The sequence below is a fragment of the Paralichthys olivaceus genome, chromosome 19 (genome assembly GCF_024713975.1).
Source record: "Paralichthys olivaceus isolate ysfri-2021 chromosome 19, ASM2471397v2, whole genome shotgun sequence".
Classification (NCBI taxonomy): domain Eukaryota; kingdom Metazoa; phylum Chordata; class Actinopteri; order Pleuronectiformes; family Paralichthyidae; genus Paralichthys; species Paralichthys olivaceus.
The window spans coordinates 9637616-9658308 of NC_091111.1; the positions used below are offsets into that span (position 1 = coordinate 9637616).

General features: G+C 41.6%; 1 long non-coding RNA gene across 1 annotated transcript in view; it reads right to left on the reverse strand.

Annotated features, from left to right (window-relative positions):
• The window catches only part of LOC138405534 (uncharacterized), a 50772-nt gene that overhangs the window by 27661 nt on the left and 2418 nt on the right, over window positions 1–20693 (reverse strand). The window contains exon 2 of the long non-coding RNA XR_011239298.1: window positions 5391–5534. This is a non-coding gene — a long non-coding RNA (uncharacterized lncRNA). The remainder of the gene's footprint in view (window positions 1–5390; window positions 5535–20693) is intronic.

The window sequence follows — 20693 nt, forward strand, 5'->3', positions numbered from 1 at the left end:
CAAAACACTTGACTTTCATTAAAGACGCTTTTTTCTTTTTCATCCTTATGCCACAGACCTCAGATGTTCCTCCATCACAGTGCTCCTCCACCTCTCCTCCATGCTCTCAATAGACCTCAATCTTTTGTGTCACCCTTTTAAATACAGCCCCCCTCTACTAAAACATGCATCACCTCAAGGCAGGACCAAATGCATAACATAGAGTTTGGAGAAAACACGTCACCTTCTCCTAAATTCATCAGAAAACTTAAACATCTCTCCTCACCTCATTGCCTGTTAAATTATCCTGCAGTGGAATTAATCACGGCGCTGCTAAAGCTCTCTTTAACGTTTTCAAACATCAAGGTCAGGGTCAGAGCGTGAGACGCGGCGAGTCCTGCACTACACCACTAGTGATGTTGTAAGGCTCAACTCAAACCACGACCACATTTAAAGATCCTGTCTGGAGACTGAGCCAAGATGAATGTCCAGGGATCGAACCAAGATGGATGGGGTGGGACCTCTGGGAGCAATAGCGCTTGTTCTCAGTGTGGTAATCAAACTAATCTCTGTCTTGTTCTCTTACTTGTTTTATGTCTCTAACACACAAGCACAAACATGGTGTCTCTTTCTTATCAAGAGTTTTTCGTTAGCTGCTCCGACTGTATCTTTACTTAGCAGGGACCGTTTTCAGGGCATTCAACTTTAAGGCACAACCCCCCCAGTGTTTCCTGTCTGTAGTTACCATGGGATACAGATGTGCACAAGATCATTACAGTGTCTCTCAGCATGTGGAATTTGTGCGACTACTAATGAACAAACAAATTCACCTTCAAATACAAAGTCAAAGCAGAGCAGTATACGCTGAAAGGAGGTGTTTCTGGGGGTGTATCTAATATACGGTACTCAGAGCTGCACTCCTGTGGGTTATTAGTCTATATGTTCATGCAGTTACACATAGATGCAACCCCTACTCTCTTTAAATGCATGGCAGATACAAACACTGCTTTTGTGAGGGAACACTGATTTACACGTTTTCTTTCCTCCGTGCATATCAAATGTGTGTCTGCAATTGGAAAGCATAATTCGGGGTGAAGGAGAAAACAGAGGAACTACTCTTGGAGGCAACCTAGCCAATTAATTTGCAGCTCAGATCTCCGAGCCTCACTGGTGAGGTGCTAGGCTACATACCACTGGGCTAATTTGTGTAGCAGGTCTGTATTAAATATATGCATGAGGCTAATTCAGTTAGTGTCGTCGCCCCCGTGGCTGTGGTGAGCGCGGCGCTAGCTCCCATTAGCGATGTTTCTGCCTCCAGTGGAAATCAACACAAGTCGAGGGCGATGCCGCTTTTTTTTTTTTTTTTTTGCATAGAGCAAACAAAATTAAATTTGCTTCACTAAATCAAAGTGCAGTGCCAAATTTGGGACTCTCTTTCCTTCACTCTCTCTCTCCCCCGCTGTCTCTCCCTCTCTGTACGTCCATCCGTCTGTCTTCTTCTCTCTCTGAGGGATAAATTACTCCGGAATCATAAAAGACTAAAGAAAAAAAATTACACACAGAGAGGAAAAGAGAGATTTCAGTCAAGTGGGATTCCCCCTCCCAAACAATCCCAGCATGCACTTGCTTACTAAGATGTTGGCTCATGTGTCTGTCGGAGCTTGTTTCACTCTGTCTCTTTGGTTGTACGACGCATGTATTTACAATATTTGTGTGTTTCTCTCTCGCAGGGAGATTTGCACTTATTTGTACATAAAATAAATTTCATGTTTTGTGTCTGATATGATCAAAAATGGGCTCGTCCATATTTTTGGTTCATTTTTACGTAAACAAAAGACTCCATTGTGATTTGAGTCAAGATATAATTAAGGAAAACTGATATTTGGAAATAATGGAGGCTTGACAATGTTGCACCATTGTGCAGATATTTATGAGTTATTTTGCATAGTTTTAATATCAGGTTCATTATGGGTTAAAAGAATAGAGAGACTGTGTGTGCATGTGTTTGTGAGTGTTTGTGTGTCTTTGTGAGATGGAAAGAGAGACAAGGAGTTAGAGCTCCTTGCAGTACACTGCAGAGCTGCTCTGTTTAAAAAAAGAAAAAGAAAAAAAGAGGGCCGCTTGGCTGTTCCTATTGAACTTGACCTGCGGGGCAGATCAATGTATGTGTTAGTGTTTATGTGTAAGAGACACAACCTTGCGTGTGAGTGTGTGTGTGTGCGTCTGCGTGCGTCTGCGAGCGCGTGCTGCCAGATCAATGTGTCTCCGTGTGCCACGGAATGAGAGAGCACACTGATTACCCAGGGGTGGCGGCAGGGAGGAGAGCGGTGGGAGGGATGAGAGGATGGAGGAAGAGGATGATGATACAGCGGGGGAGGGAGGGGGAGGGAGAGGGTGATGAGATTGAGCAGAGGACAGAAGCTGAGACCGGGATCAGGAGAGAAGCTCAGCTCATTTCATTTTCATTTTCCCTTCATTTCACTGCGAGCTGAGCCGTGTGTGTCGGGGCATTCCACACGGATGGGGTGCCAGAAAATTTCAGATCCACAGCCAGATGGCACAGATCAGTCGAGAAATAGCAACACAATCTGAATGGAATGGGACGGATGGGGGTCAGTGATCCGTGTTCCCTTCTTCCCCCCCCCCCCCCCCCTTTTGTGCAAAGTACCTGATCATTAATAAACTGAAAACACTGACATTACCAGAGACATTTTGTAAGGTACTGTATGTATAAAACCCTGCCAGCCTCAAGGCCTCTGACAATATTCCTTTATGTGTGCATGTAGATGTTTGCTATCTGTGTCCTCGACGATGTGTCTCGTCTCGCTTTTTGATGTTTCCATTGTCACAAGTATGAAGGACTGTGGCCCACTCCTCAGCTCTGCAGGGGCTCCTCTCATCTCTCTCACTCAGTGTATTTCCAGTCACTTGCAGTTCTGTTTGCAAACCCCTGCCCATGTCCAATCAGCACGTAGCCAGTGTATGTGTGCGAGTGTATGTGTGCGAGTGTGTGTGTGCGAGTGTGTGTGTGCGAGTGTGTGTGTGTGTGTGTGTGAGAGAGAGAGGGAGGTATGAATGGAGGTGGGAGGTGTTCCTCTGCCGCCTTTCTGAGGGGCTATATTTCATCTGTGATGTATTCTGTATGTGTATTTACAACCCATGAGAATTGCGCACCTCATCCCAATTGTATAAATCTGTAATGGTGTATGTGTTTATGTGTGCATGAATGAAAGAGTCCAGGGACGGTTAAAAAACCGTTGCCAATTCCCCCAAGTTGTGGGAGGAAAATTCATTTCCAGATTTTGCGTTTAATTAAAGCTGCAGCGTGGGGGAAAAAAAGAGAAAGAGAGCGTTCTGGCTTTTACACCAAACACTGAAGTGCAAAATTGCACACAGGGATAGACCCTTATTTTCAGTGGCTGTGCATCTGTGGCAGGAAACACTGCAATATTTTCATAAAGTAAACTGAACTTTGACTGGTAAATATGCTGCAGAATACCATTCCAGATACTGACAGTCTGTGGAGCAGAATGGAGGCGAGTTATGTAACTTCTGTATATAAAAAATAAATCTCTTCAGAAGAAAAATCTGAAGGAGAAAGATGAGGATGGAGAATTCTAGGTTTGAAACATGATGGGGAGATTATAAATATTTTAAGGGCCTGGAGTTACTTCACTAAATGCTGCCAAGAGAATCATGCACATAAATCAAAACTGATATATTATATATATATGATATGAATATGATTGGTTGACACCACAGGCTGTTTATAAAGATGGACTACATGACAGCTCCCAAAAAGCTGAGCTAAGGCATCTCGATCATCCCCAGAAAGGTCATAAATCCCGCCTCATCCATGTTCATCATTTTAGGTATTATTTCTATAAAAACAGAGTACCACATCATGATAGACAACTAAGACTGACTCCCGATTGGCTGGATGTATTTGTGGGACCTTGCTACCACTGCTCCATTCCTTCATCACAACTGCACAAACTCTGGCTCAGTATGGGAGCGTTCTTATCTGTGATATTTTAGTTTTATTTCTGAATAGTGGGAGAAAAAAGGAGACATGTAGTCCATCTTTACATAGGGTTATTCTATATATTATATTATGTAGTATATTTTACAGTCTATGGTTAAAACGTTCAAAAGAAAAAAACTATAATTAATCACTGAGTCCTTTTTACAGAGTGAAAATATATCTGTGCATATGTGAAAACACACATTATTGGAGAATTGCATTATTGTATTGAAGCTATTATGACCACTCTCTCTCTCTCTCTCTCTCTCTCTCTCTCTCTCTCACCCTTGCCTGTGCAACTCTACCTCAGGAAGAAATTGAATTGGATAGTTGACCCTACCTGACACAAGGCAAGCACCATTGATTTTTATTGAAACTTGAGCCATCGATACCAAAATCGCTTATGATTTGCGATGTGTTTGCTGCCGTGTGTTTGTTTCCCCAGCGAGCGCGACAATCTGGATCTGATCTGATCTTCACTTCGGTCATCTTCTTGCCATAATAAAATAAAATAAAATAATTCCCATACCTCACAAATTACATTATAGAAACCATTTTGGGTAAATTCAAATTAATACCAGATATTTAGAAAATAAAATTGGGTTTCAGTGATAAAAGCTATTATGCTGAAAGAAAAACTGAAATTGAATTTGACTTTCATCAACTGAGTTAATAGGGATACTATTTATGTGCCATGTAGCTGTGTAATTATTAATTTTTGATACCAAACAAATTTACTACTTTTGTATTACATTTCCAAACATTTTCAAAGTTTCAAAGCATTTCATGACGTATGTAAACAAGAGGTGATAATAATCTCCATCCATCCATTTCTGGAGCTTTCAGTCAAATCACTTGATCTTTATGAGCAGACAGAATTCACTCAGTGTCATGGATTTCTATTGTATTTTCTAATTTCCATTATTTCTGGAGCACTTTAAGGAAAGTGTATATTTCAGAATACTGAACAGATTCAATCTCATGATAAAGAACATGCAGAATAGCTATGAAGTGGATTTCCTCAACTAAAAGTAAATGTGACATTAAAGACTAAGTTGGAATTTTAATTTTATTTATATATTTTAAAATATCTTCTTTTGGCTTAAAAAATATATAGTATTGGTGGTAAAATCCATAGTATTGCATGATACTACACTTTACATTATAATACTATATTATTACTACATTGTTACTATTGTACTCTAATATGCTTTAGTATTATTTTAGTCATACACTATATCAAACCACATTGCATTATTGTTGTGTAGTGTGTGTTTATATTGAATAAATTGTGCATAAATCATATGTAGCAATATCTAATGTAGAACATTATCATGTATATTGTATTATCATTCATATAATAAATGCTACACACATTATAGCTTACCAACACTTGACTGATGAAATCCAGTGTGGAGAGCCTGTGGCGATGCATACTGATGCCCAGCCAAGAGCTCCCTGCTGGGCTTAACTTGATCCCGACGCACCCATGGATGGCTTTGTAACTCTGGAGACCTCTTCTGTGGTTAACCTGCAACATATACACTCAATCAAACACATGCACTGAGCCAAGCAAACCCTCTGCTCTGCTATATTTTATGAGTGTGAATTTGGCTTATAGCACACGGCCGCAATTCACTGTCAGCCGGAAAACAAAGCACAGCGACTTGTGTGTGCACCTCCACACATACTGTATGAGACCAGTGTGTGTGTGTGTGTGTGTGTGTGTGTGTGTGTGCGTGTGTGTGTGTGTGTGTGTGTGTGAAGCTGTCAGTGCTGCTCCTTGCTGGGACTTTCACTCTTTCCCCCTCTAACGCATGCTGATAGACACTCATATTTCCTGTGGTAACAAGCGTGAAAATGGCCTCATAAATCCAAAGTGGTTTTACAGAGACCACATCAGCAGCCTAAAGGAGATGTATTATGTAAATAAAACAACACGCCATCAGTAATACTGGCTCGCCACCAGATCATAATGGCTCAGTGGGAGACTTTTAGTGGAATGCAGCAACAGTTCAATTAGGTATGTTGTCATACATATATGTGTGTGTGTGTGTGTGTGTGTGTGTGTGTGTGTGTGTGTGTGTGTGTGTGTGTGTGTGTGTGTGTGTGTGAGCTCCCACACAGACACACTCCTTTGCTACATAATTTGATATTTCATCGTAAGTCTCTATCCCAGCATGGTGTGGCTCTTTGCAGCCTGCCACGCTCCAACGATCTGTCAGCAGTGCACAGGGAAGGCAGGGCCAATCCACTTCCTTGATGCCACACACTCACACACACACACCAGTCACACTTTGTATTAAGGGTGAAGAAAAGTGTGTGAGTGCATGTGTTTGTGTGAAAGCATGCACACAAACACAAAATGGACAGGGTGTTTAGTGTGTACTAGAGCGGGACTTAGATACACGAACACAACAGGGACTCACATATTCAGTCCTGCAAATGCACAAACACGCACACTTATACAAAACCACACACAACCACGCACACACATGCCCTCACGGCATGCCTAGCCGCGACCCCTGATGGATTGGCTGCACTCCTGCCGTGACAGACGAGCGATGGATGGAGAGCTGAGAAGATGAAGGAAGGAAAAGGATGGAGGGGGGGTGTTTGGGTGTTTGTGTGTGTGTGTGCGTGTGTGTGTGTTGGAGGAGAGAAAAGAGCTGAGTGCAGTGGTCTTGGTGCCAGGGAGGGTCTTACATGGGGCCAAGCAGATCATTTCCTCCTCGGCAGCACATGTCATTTCCTCTAAACAAACAACCTTTCTGTGAACAGGAGGCCTGCTCCTCACCTCCATCTCCCTCCGTCCTCCTCTGTCTCCTCTATATGTGTGAGTAGATGTATGTCTATAACTATGAATACCACAGATGAAAGAGTAAGAGAAGTATCGGTGCTACTATTTCAGTCATCTATGGACCTTTGGGCCTAAAATAGGGGCTTAATTGTTTGATTGGTAGATAATTAAGCATTCAACATTAAATTATATAAAATGGCATTTCACTATTTCTACTCAAGGTCAGCTTACTTGTCATGATCAGTACTCATCATAATATTTACTGTTGATCTAGGGGGAATTTTTCAATGCCTGAGAAAATAACCCTCTGATGATGTCATGGTGATGTCATCAGCCCAATATTTATTTTCTGCTGCTGAGGGTCTGGCTTGTAGCAGAAAACCAAATGAACAGATTTGATTAAAATTCTGGATTTTGAAATTGAATTTCTACAACAAATTATGTAGAATTTAAAATAACAAATGTTCTATCATATTTTAATATACTTTTATTTATTTTTTACATAAAACAGGCTGAAATGAAGGATGAGGCATTCATCAGTTATGGAAGGTCTGACAAAATACATCATGTATGAGTTGCGTTATATGAAATGTAGTTTTTTGGAGTTTGGCACATAGTGGGGACTTAAAAAACAAAACATCTCAGCCTTTGTTGCTTTGATTTCTGTTTTCTGAGACACGTTTCCTAATTTTTTGGAACATTAAATCACAGGACTACTCTTAATTTTTTAAGGTGTTGGTGAAATTCATATAGCTTCTTCTTCCGTTTCAATGGAAATACTGCATTGATGCAACAGGTTGCCTACACAGAAGGCTTTAGAAAAAATAACTGGATTTGTGACTAATTTTTTTTACTGCCAATGCAGCATCACCCAGAAACACACAGCACTGGCAAATCAAATACAGCTCAGAATGAGCTCAGTGAGTATACAGCACGGAAATGTCTAGAAACGTTCTATCAAAAGATTTGGGGTGTTGATGATCTAACACGAAAGATGCAAAACTGAAAAAAAAGAACACAAATATGTCAGGATGAAAAAGAGGGACCATACACGTAGAAGGCACCAACAGGATGCCAAAATGGAAAGACAACAATTCTGAGACAAACACCTTAAGAGGCGACGCCAGTTTCGACATGCTGTAAACAATACGTCATGTCCAGCCTCCTAACCTGACTCCAACCCTTGCCTGAAAGTTACAGACATTTCCCTGTTGTTGTGAACATGTCTGACCGGGACAATCTCCTGCTGTGTTCTTGTGAAAGGCAAAAGAAAGGAAAGTATCGGGACCCAATTATCCGGACATTAGTCTGAAAGCGATTTAAGACAAACCAAGTATCCAAAAATGTCCTTGTTTTGCAGACGGAGGACTTCGTTGTATGTGACACTGCCCTCTCTCCCCCCAAAGATCTCCAGACTTGTCAACACTTATCCATAACTGAAATAATAATCATCAGTTGCAGCCCTACATGAAACACAAATACTGCATATGCAGTTGCATGCATGCGTATATATTTTGCGAATGTGAAAACGAAGAACTTCCAAGCAAGTGCCGACACCACCTGTTGTTCCTGCAGTAAACAGTCATGTTGGGCATTGTGTCAGACATAATTTGTGTTTTCCAACCAGGAGTGTGTCGTGTATACAAACCACCAATTACGCTTGCTCCTAATTACACACTTAAAGACGTAATTAGGCCTGTCTCTTCCATTGCAACACAAAGCGATATCACACAGTACACTGAGGCACTTTGCGCGGGGAGCGGGTTCACACGTGGAAAGACGAACAAGCACACATGCATTTTAATTAACATATTAATCATACACACTTAACATGTATGGAAAAACAACTTGGGAACAAATATAAATGACTCTTAATGGGTTTATGTGCTGTGGGTTGACTTCTTTTAAAAGTCGAGAGAGCTTGGTTGGGGGGGGAAATCCATGCAAATTTGGAAACACAAAGAAAAACGTCTTCTCTGCAAAACATATGTCAGATTAGAAAAAAGATCCTGCAAATAAATATCCATCCATTAACTCCACCACTTATAACGAGGATCCGGAGGAAATTACATTGGGAGAAAGGGCTCGGACAGGCAGCCAGTCTATCACAGGGCTGACACATTATGACAAATAACCATTTCAGTCAGACAACTCACGTTTAACTGTTTATTGCAGCATTAGAATGTAGTTTGTGTTTGGCGTCTTAGGCCTAAGAGAGGCTAAAAACCATCACAACTAGCGCCCACTTTCTCATAATGCATGGTCATTTCAGCCAGTGTAAATGCACAAATATTGATTGAAGCAACTTTAAAGTACACTGTGCTCTGCTCTTTTAACCCCTGTAATTTCTAATAAATTGTATCAATCAGGATGTCCTTGCATGTACAGAGCCAAGGTATACTTTATACCTCCACCATGCTGCTCCTTCATCCTCCGCTCCCCTCTGCTTATAATATACTGTCTAATAAAAATGTCCCCGCCTTAAAAGTAACTTAAAAAGTCAATAAATGTGATCAAAATAAAGATATGAGGCCCTGGGAGATCAGAGACAGAGGCGTACAAACACAACTAATCGTTACCTTAACAAGCATGCTGAGGCTCCGAGGCACCGAGCTACAAGAGGAATGAGGCACAAGCCTTCGTCTGAACCTTGAGATATGAGCGGCGTCTCAGTGTGTGTGTGTGTGTGTGAGCGTGTGTATTTAGCAGCCCTCACTCTCTAGCTGGCTGCTTAAGAATCCAGTCACATCTCTCGCTAGCAGGCAGGCAGTAAGGCGCTTTCACGCTCACAGGTTTGCTTTGGTTGGGTCTAATACCCCTTTCTCTCTCTGTATGTATATGTGCGTGTGTGTGTGTGTGCATGTATGCATGTACATGAGCACATGCCTAAATTTGACTCTATGTGTAGCTAACTCCCCACTTCGTTGTCTCTTTACTTTCAGTTTGTGTGTGACAGTTCTGTGCTCATGTTTATACCATGTGTGTGTGTGTGTGTGTGTGTGTGTGTGTTGGCTCTCGGCAGAACTGATAAACCCACTTAGACTCTCCCCTGATCTCTTCGCTCTGGGCTGGTAGCCCCCTGCCTTGGCTCATGCACATGTGCATGTGCACACACACACACACACACACATGCACACGCACAGCCCTCTGCTTTAGCTGCTAGCTGATCTGTGACGGCCTGCCACTCAAACGCAGCTCTGTTGAGACACTGCACAAAGGAGGAGAGGAAGGCTGGGAGTGGAGGGAGGAAGAGAGGGGGAGGAGGCGTGGTGGGGAGAGGGGGATAGAGAGAGAGAGAGAGAGAGAGAGAGAGAGAGAGAGAGAGGGTATCAGTGTCTTTCTTAAGGGTGCCTGCTAGCTCCTGCTCCCTGGCTGTCTCCTTATCTCCCTACTCCTCACTCTCCTCCAACTGACTGGCTTTGGCAGCTGCTCTTCGCTCCCCCGACTCCCCCAACCCAACACCACATCACCCCGTCCCTCTACCTCCCTCTTTTTCTCTCTCTCGCTGCCCCATCTCTATTTCCTCCTGACCGTTATTTTCCTATACCTGACCGAGCGTCAGTTCATCCGCCTCTCATTTACTTCTCGAGACAGGAAGACTTAGCGAAAGATGAAAGAGGGAGAAGCAAAGGGTTGAAAGAGAGGCAGAGTCTGCAAAGGCATTTTCTGAATAAATGTGCCGTGCAGAAGAGAGAAAAACATGGTTTGTCGAGGAAATGTAATGAGTACACCTCAAGAGAAACACGGGGAAGAGGAGGTGAGGAGCAGATAAAACAGCAGTGCTCCATACCTGCTCACTTTTTATAAGTCTGGCCTGGATACAGCAGCGAGCAGTAATAATCTATGACCAGCAGCTCAAGACCAGTCGCAATGTGCAGCTACCAGTAATTGAATTTCGCCAGCAAACCCCTCATATACTCAATTACCATAAACTAACTACACAGATAATTAAAGGATAGGGTCGCCCAAATTATGAATACAATGTTTTACTTGTTTTCTTGCTTAATTTAAATTAGCCACGCAGCCTGGTTTGGTTTAATTTATCCAGGTTTTGAGATTATCCACCTCTTCTATTTCTGCCTCTGTTGATATATGAATTGAATTTTGTTTGCAAGATTTTTGTTTGAAATATTAAATAAAAAATTAAACAGCAGCATGTTTGTCTTGTTACTTTTATTCTAGATAAAACACGAAACAACAGTTTTCATAAGAGTTATTGTTTTGATAAGTAGCTCCATTGAAAAATGTACATGATGACAAATAAATCAGAAACTATCTGCATGATGAATAGACATTCATTATTATTTATTTATTTGCAATTTTCATAAACAGATACTTATTTGTATCTTAAAGCTGCAGTAACAATATTTTATTTTAATATATGTGTAGGTGGAACTTTTTGTGATGAACCCACAGATGATTTTTAACCAGATCTGAAGATCCTTAGATTCCTTAGTCTTACTATCTGGTATCTCTCATCTTATTTAGTATGTGGTTATTAAGTAAGTGGCAATGCACCATGAAGTCACATTGGTTTGTGAACTGCCGTAAAGCGTTGAGTTCTGCATTTTGTCCAGCACAATCTTGGGGGGGTGAGCCTGATTGAGAGCTCAAGAACACTGCACGCCAACCTGGCAGCCTGCACCCATTGGACACTAGCTAGCCCCAATGCATACCGTGTTTAATTGTCTTATTTACCTAAACAATTTACTCAACAAACATCATGCTGATTTGAAACAAAACATTGAGACCATAAACTCTGGACAGGACAATGTTTACTGACGTTACAAAACAAGTGTGAAAGTCACTGTCTCATAGACTTCCATAGAAACTGAATTCTATACTAGTGGAGTCACCCTCTGATGCACTCATGCACTTCTGTGGACCAACTTTTTTTCTGCCATTTTTATACAGTTTATGTTTTTTAGCCTGCACCTTAACTGTTCTGGTTCGCTCACTCTTTTTCTTGTCACCTGCAGCTGAAGAGACAGATATTTCCCTCAGAAGGTGGAGACCTAAACAGCTAAAAGCAGTATGAATATTCAACTCAACTTTTAGCCACTCACACTCATCTCCAATGAAATACTACTGTTGCTTTTTGTTACCTCGATTTGTAAATAGGTATGTGTTGCTAACATAAATGCTATGTTTATGTGCTGTTTGCAGCCCCTTGTACTGCCCCAAGTGACCACTCAAATCACTTAACTTAGGTGTAAGGGAATAGAAAAAGGTGCCACTAAAAAAGTAATAATTTTCCTCCTCAGCATGAAGCTGGGAAACCAACACTATAACAGCTTCTACAACTGTGTTTCATCAAGGTGAAGATTGTGTGACAATGAGAAAAACGGTGTGGGACAAAACAATCGGGATGTTGGAAGCTTCTATACGTAGCGGACCGAAGGGAGGAAGATAAAGAAAGATGCAGTGGGACAGAGCAGAAAAGCAAAGGACAAGTAAGAATTGGGGAACAAAAACAGAGTCCTGATCCCAAACAAGACAGACAACAGCAACAAAGTTGGCGATAAGGTTGAGGTGGAGTGAAGAGACAGAAAAGAGTTTGTGGTGGAGATAGAGCGTGCTCAGCATTATGGATCCATAGCCCTGGGTTAGTGAAGACAGAGAACTCTTCATCAGCACCTCCACTCCTGCCGATATCGCTGAGTCATCATCACTCTGATACACAGCTGCAGGTTTAAAAAAAAAAAAAGACCTTCAATATCACCATCTTCATCATTATCACTCATCAGCCCTGTCACTATCACTATACAAGACAAAACCCATCATCTGTATCATTTAACATGAGAGACCTCAAAAGTGTTGACTTTCAATTCATTTTAAATGAATCCCCTTTAACTATTCCTCCCAAATCCTTGTGGGTAACGCTGGAGCTGCTGGGCATCTTTCCCGGTGCCAGCCTCGCACCTGCCCCTGGCAAAAACAGAATAACTATGCAAAAACTCTCTTTCACTCTCGCAGCCTCCCTCGCTTTCCTTGTTTCCTCTCTCCCTCTCTCAGTTTTTAATTAAACAGAAGCAGGGGGCTGCGAAAACCTGCTACTAATTACACAGCCGCTGCTTCTCTCTCTCTCTCTCTCTCTCTCCATCTCTATCTCTCCGTCTCTCCTCTGTTTGCTGGTTTCTCTCCTTCCTCTGTCTCTCTCTGTGCTGAACTGGAGCCCTGCCAACAGCCTGTGGAATCACTTACCAGCTTCCACGACGGGGGCGAGAGCGTACGCTTGTCAGGCTCCCCCCACACACACACACACACACACACACACACACACACACACACACACACACACACACACACACACACACACACACACACACACACACACACACACACAGTGAGGAATTACATGCACAGAGATGTGTTGGCACAAATGTGTTCATGTACAGTTGCAGATGAACCCATTCACAAGTCAAAAATGGCTAAACACAGACTCACAATCACACACACAGACACGCACACAGACAAGCACACACACACAAATGTATGGAATCCTGTGCATGTAGATTTGTTGGCACAAATGTTTCTATGAACAGATGCAGACAAACCATTCACAAGTCAAAAAGTGCTAAATGCCAACTCAAACGCACACAGACACACACACACACACACACAGCCACACACACAGGAGAGATCCTGACACACTTGTGGTTACCCATTTAGCACCTCTGCTTTCACACTGTACTGTGTGTGTGTGTGTGTGTGTGTGTGTGTGTGTGTGTGTGTGTGTGTGATCACAGGGGTGATCAGCTCCCTAATGAGAGAGAACACTAATCATATTTCACACTGACAAATACACAATCACAACATCTGTATCTGCGATGGTCCACCCTCTCATTCCCCTCTCCCCCACTTTTCCTCCAATGCACAGCTTCCCTCCCCCCTCTCCTCCATCCTCATCCTTCACCTCAAACCCCTGCTTCCCCTCCATCCTCCACATCATATTCCTCACTTTCTATAACTCCCCCCTTTTCCCCTCTGCTCTGCCATCTCTCCTCTCTCCCCTCTGGAGTGATCAAGCAGACAGTGAATACACAGAGATGGCTGGAAGCTTGAGGCTGACACCCCCCTCTCTCAACCTACTGTCTCTGTCTCCCTTCATCAAACTATGTATCTCTTCTTCTTCTATTCCTCCATCCCTTCTTTTCCATCTTAATAAGACCGTGCTCTCTTATTTAAGCTCATGCTCTGAGCGGGATGGCAGCTATATGCTGTAATTTAACAACGGGCAGTCCAATCCATCACGCAGACACTGTACACACACTGCTGCCACACATCACCTGCAGGCGAGTGTGTGCGTTTGAGGCTGTTGGTGTGTTGAGTAAGTAAATCAGTGGGAAGCAAAGGAGGTGAAGGGAGGCAAACGGAGGAACTGATGGCAGAGATAATGCAGAGTGTGATATAAAGACAAGTGCAGAGAGACTCGTCCACAGAGGAAACACAATACTGGCTCTGAGCAGTGTTTGACGGAGCAGGGAGTGATAAAAACAGGAGTGGTGGTGGCTTGATGATAGGCGGGAGAGAGAGATGCAGCTTCAGAGCTAAAGTAGCTGGACAGCAGGAGTGGGCGGGACACACGGAGCCCCCTCTGCTGCAATCAAGCCTCTGTCACCATCTGGACGCCATTTTAAAACCATCAGCTCTGGCTCCCCATGTAAACAAGGGCGCGACCCCAAACATGCTCCCCTCACTAAATGGGCTTTTTCTGGCAGCTGCAGACCCCCCAAAATGGCGGACTTTGAAGGGCGAGAATCAGAGCCAGAATGGCTGACCGACTGTATTACCGAGGCGGGCGTGCTGCTTTTGATTACTGCAGCAGTGTACAAAACACATGTGATATTATCATTTATCCAAACTGGGTTGATAATGAGGGATTTCAGTGCTCAAACACCCCCACAACTGATGACTGTGAGGAACAAGGGACGCAGTGTGTCTGGTTCAATTGAATTTTACATTTGTTCCGGTCTGCAGACAGACGGACATGATAATGACAGAGGTGCTAGCTCATCAGTAAATCACTGTCTTTTAATGTTGAACCAATGTGCATGGACCTTATGTTCATGGAAAGTATGATCATGCAAAAGTGAAACATAATCTTAGATGTTTGTCACATACAGTGGTGAAGCTCTGTCAAAGTTTTAATGACAGTTTAGTTGAAATGACAACTTGCTTTTAAGACTTAGAAAACCTGTAAATATTCATTAAATTAACACAAAGGACTCACAGATCTTATTTGACATTAATTTCCCCTTGAGGACCCTGTGTGTTGTCCCCTTGTCTGTGGTATTTCTCTGTACAAAACTGACAGAAATAAAGTTTCAACAAGTCAGCAACAACCATGTTTGAATAAAATATATTTTAGCTGCGGGAATACAGGACGACAGAAAATGTCCAGCTCCTTGTCTGAAATAAATCTATTGTGGGTTCTCCATTGACAGGTTAATTTTAATTGGCAATTAGATTAACACAAAACAAATAAGCAAACAAGGATTATGAATGGTAGATTATTGAGAATTATGATGCGCTTACATGGATATGGGACAGAGATAGAGTCACTGACAGAGAAAAACAGAGGGCGCATGTCAGGCGGATGTGTGTATTCCTGCGGGGGATTGTATGTGTGTGTGTGTGTGTGTGTGTGTTTGAGAGAGAGAGAGAGAGAGAGAGAGAGAGAGCAACAGAAAGAGAAACAGTTGAAGATCTGATGCAAAGTTGAGACACACACACATATGCACACATGCAGACAGACACATATCGCAGGCTGCAGTATGATAATGACATGGAAATTATATGGTAATGATATGGTAATATGGCAACATTATTCTGCCCACCAGAGACTGGGAGGGAGAAGAACCTGCCACAAACCACACACACACACACACACACACACACACACACACACACACACACACACACACGTTTGTACTTCTATGTTATTGAGGACACTCATTGACACAATACATTCCCTAGCCCCTTACCCTCACCTTAACCATTTAAACTAAAGGCCCAACCCTAACCTAAAGCTTATTCTAACCTCAGACAGATATAAGTAGAGGAACACACACACACCAGTGCACTGGGATAAGGTGAAAACTATGAGCTGACACGGTTAAGAAAAGTTACACAAGTGTCGGGGGGGGGGGGGGGGTGTCGTTGTCTTTGATCTCACACACAGACATAGACAGACACACACACCGAACCGCAAAGAACACCACTTTTCCAAAAGTACAAATAAAAACCAGTCCTCCGCTGAAGAAATAAATGTTAATCTATGGAGTTCCTTACCTGAAGGGCCACATACTACATTTCTTCCAGGGCTTTTGCGTCTTATCACCTGAGATAACAACTGCCTCAAGATAAACTCCAGAAGAAGACAAGCATGAGTTAATAGATTAATTTGTCAGGCTGCCACTTCCAACATCTAGAAAAACCTAAAAAATAATGCTACTTCCTTAGGTATGCCAACCTAATGCATCAGACCATCAATACAGTTAATAATAACATAATAAAACCTTCATGCAGATTGGACTGTTGTAACTGGTAATTTGTTACAAATACAAATTCAAGCAAGAGTATATTCTACACACTGAAGTAAATGTCTGAATAAATCTATTAACAGACCTGAAGCATCTAAATAGAATAGAACATTAAGGGCTGGACTATTAATAGACCTTTTATTACACAGGCTGAAACTTTTTACATTGTATACAACACTGCCACCCTCTGGATTAACCTATACACTGCAATATTCCTGGAGTATATTGCTGGTGGAATCAGAAAGGGAAATATATGATGAATGAAGAAATGAAATTAAAATGTTACTTAAGATCACATATCCTGAGATTTGTATCCATATGTATGAATATTGGCTTGTCTGTTGAAAAACAGGTTTTGTCAAAAATGAAAATTATTATTGTCTATAGCCGCTTTTTGGTTGAGTGTTTATACGATGCAACAGTGAGGTATATCATCTATTGGATTTTATTGTTTGATGATTATATTTCTGTTCTTCATAGTATTTTAATAGTAAACATATGTAAATAGTAAAGTATATATATATACCAAATATATAAAACTGAGGATGAGAGTTAATACTTAGATAAAAAGACACATCTTATCTTGATCTTGCTTTTCCAGAGCTTTCAACGGCATCTCCAATGAATGGTGTTTGCTTATTTTTAATTCTTTCAACTCTTTCTCTCCAACTGTGTCTGTTCTGTGTTTTTGTTTAGGGAGTTTGCTGTGGGATACTACAAGAAGCTCAGGAAAACGTAGCAAGTGAACCTTGAGTGAGGATTTTCTTTTAGATGTGTAACATAATGCTGTATCCAGTCTTTAACTTGATGATTTTAACCAACGTTCTCTCCTTTCCTTCCTTTCTTTCTTTCCATCTTCCTCCATCTTCCTCTTGTCAGTGTTTCCCTAGCTACTCCCCTTTAAGTGGCTGTGATTGACAGGTGGGCTATATCCATGCAATATCACCCAGTGCACGTTCCTATTCCCTCCTGGAGCCTTCATCCGCTGGTCAAATTAACCTTCCGTGCCAACGGGAGGGGGCCCTGCGTGGGCCAATCAGCAGGTGATTAGGCCAAGGGTGGGAGGGGTGAGGGGTCACCGCGATGGGGCCATCGCAAGCCTGATTGGTTTCAATCAGCGGCCAGTCGCAAGGACAGCTGGGAGCTGAGCCGCAGTGAGCACTAATCAACGCGTCCCACAGTGAGGCATGAACAGTCACAACACACACACACACACACACACACACACACACACACACACACACACACACACACACACACACACACACACACACACACACACACACACACACACACGTAGATTGATGTTGGCATACACATACTGACAACACGGACATCACTGTGTGTACACTTTCACACAGAGACAAGAAACACAGACAAACACACACAGCACGACACGGGAAGCAGAAATGAACAGTCAAGACCCAAACAGATAAACAGAAAATCCCATAATGGAAAACCAGAGAAAGGAGAGCGAGTACAAGAGGGGGAGAGAAAGACACGCTCAGAGCAACCACAGAATCTCACAGTAAATTGAATGACTAATTGCATTGGATTCGTTAATTTAACCAGTGGCACATCTGATAGGGGCCCTGACGTTAGTTATCAATGCTCTGTCCTACAAGCCACAATAACACATCCACTGTGATTTCTCCCAATGTGGAACAACCCGCATTCTCTCTGCTGTGCCTCATGTTCTGCTCAATTGATTCTTGTTAAAGCAAAAGGTTAATTGATCACCGATCAGATGAGATGAGTCACATAAAAACACACACACATATATACTATATGTATATATATATATATACTATATGTGTGTATATATATATATATATATATATAATATATACTATCTTGTATATGAAAATCTTATAGTTTTTAACTATTTTTAACATCCTATGTTTTGTCACTCACCTTTTAACCCCTTTGAATTGCATTTGATATGTTTGAAAGATGCACCACAGACAGACACAGATCCCAGGCTGCAGTATGATAATGATAATGCCACCACTTTTTTGAGAAAAAATATCTTAAAAAGCATGATACGATTGCTACCATTAATATTTCTCTTCTTACTTCCCCTAACCCACATTTTTACTTTCTTTATTACTTCCTTCAGAGTAAAGAAAGTGGCTTGTCTCTTAGCACTATGAGTCACTTCCAGTTTCATACAGAACAATATTACTTCTTTTGAAACACTAAATAGGCTCATAGGTAACAGATCTATTGTAAATCTAACGTTTCTGTCTTCACAGGTACAGCAGGAGGCAAAGGAAGAGAAACTGTTGCCTTGTTATCTATGCTGGTAAATTTAGAAATCTCAGAACCAGCCTCTTATTTTTGTCACTCCGAGCCTTGATGGGCTGTGTATTAGTGTGTATGTGACAGACCAGAGCTCTGGTCTGTCACAGTCTGTTTTGAATCCCTGCAGAGCTAAATGGAGATGAGACCCAGTTACAATCCTCATCTTGGATTCGACCCAAAGAATAATTCCGAACATCCTGCTGCAAAGTGTTTACTTCCTGCTTAAACAGCCACATGTAACACTTTGTGAAGAATTGACAGAACAGGATGACAACCACCAGGCAGCTTTGTGCTCTTGAAAACAGATGAAAGCTTGAATGCCAATATTACTAAGCATGGATCCAATGCAGGAAAGGAAATATCATAGCAAATGTTTTTTCATACACTGATTACCATTTGGACATTGGATATTTGAATGCAAACCAAAGGGGACAGACCAGCACTACCACGTACACTGCAAGGATGATGTTCTTAGACTGTTATTATCCTCCATACAAAATTTCCCAGAAATCCCTCCAATAGTTGCCAAAATATTGTGCTCTATGTAAGTGGGATGTGGTGGTTACTTCAAAAGAGCTTCAGTCATTGTTGTGTTGAATTCAGAGACTCTTTAAGTTGTATGTTTTTTTGAATTAGCATTGTTTCTGAGTTTCTTGTCATGGAAATATTATGTTTTTAATATATTTTTTCACATTTCCCATGAAAGTTTAAAAATATTATTTTTAAAAGCTAAAGCAAATAGAGAAGCTTGCTCTGGTGCATAGAAACAGGATATAGGCACACACATTATTGTGACTTTCTTGTCAAAACACAGGTGCTAGTGTCACAAATACAATTTAACTTGTTAATTATTTAAGTATTTCTCATTTATTGGCCTTTGTACTCCATATTATACTTTTTTACCCCACTGCATTTATTAAAGAGCTGTAGTTAGTTTGAATATAAAAATATATTAACATATAACTGACCTCTAAAATCTAAGTCACCAGAAATCTATCTTACTCAAGCTACATTAGCAAAGTATTGGTGTTTTAATGCATTTCATTATTATAGACTTCACTTAATCATGTTCCATTTTAAGTGTTAAGGTGAATTAGTTTCCAACTGGTTCCACTCAAGTCTGATGCAGCATAGAGGTTCAATCATAGTAACTTGAAATACTTATCATTACATTTGAGATTTTTAAATTAATATCGCAACCAAAAACTATTTTCTGTGCAACGATATAGCTGAGTAATGGCACCTTGAGCAATCCTGTAAAGTGATTCAAGATTCCCTGCAGGTCCAGACACTTTAATTTCAGCTTTATTGCATGGGACTTCTTGTGAAACCTTTGAGCCTCCCCACATTTATATTGCAAAAGGCTAAACAGCCACCAGTTCAAGGAGCTATTGGGTGAGCTTAAGTCAGAGTACACAGATCTGCTTTGCCATTGTGTGGTGCAATGGCTGAGTTGTGCAAACATGCTCTCATGGTTTAGATACTGAGGGAGGAAGGGACGGAGATGAAAACCTGTTGTGAAACTTGGTGATATCTAGAGGCTGTGTGATTCGGTCTCCCTGAGGGACAGTACCAAGTACCCCTCAGAGCCAAATATCAATCTTCAAGAGCTCAACTGGTTTCTTAGCTCTGCTTTCAACTATGAAATCATTTGAAATTAAATACAGCAAGTGCAACTGGAAAGGCATAACACAATATCTACATTACAGCAAGAACAAGAGTCTGCTGTGACTGATAAACAGGTGTGTGTGCAAAAGTCCTTCAGGTGTTCTGCGAAAGCTTTCAGGACATGAAAAGTCAACAAAAAGGAACTAAACATATTTGTTAAGCCGGTCACTGATGTTGCCTGATTACATACAACACAAAATCATTGAGCAGAAAAGTAATGAACAGTTCAAACATCAGTACAACCCTTTGCTCAAGTTTCACAAACACTTTCTTTGACTTGAGGATTTTTCCATTCAGAGGGAGACATGCACTAAAGTCTGCATCTCTCTTTGGGATGACCTACTGCTGTGAGCTGATATTTTCAAAACTAACT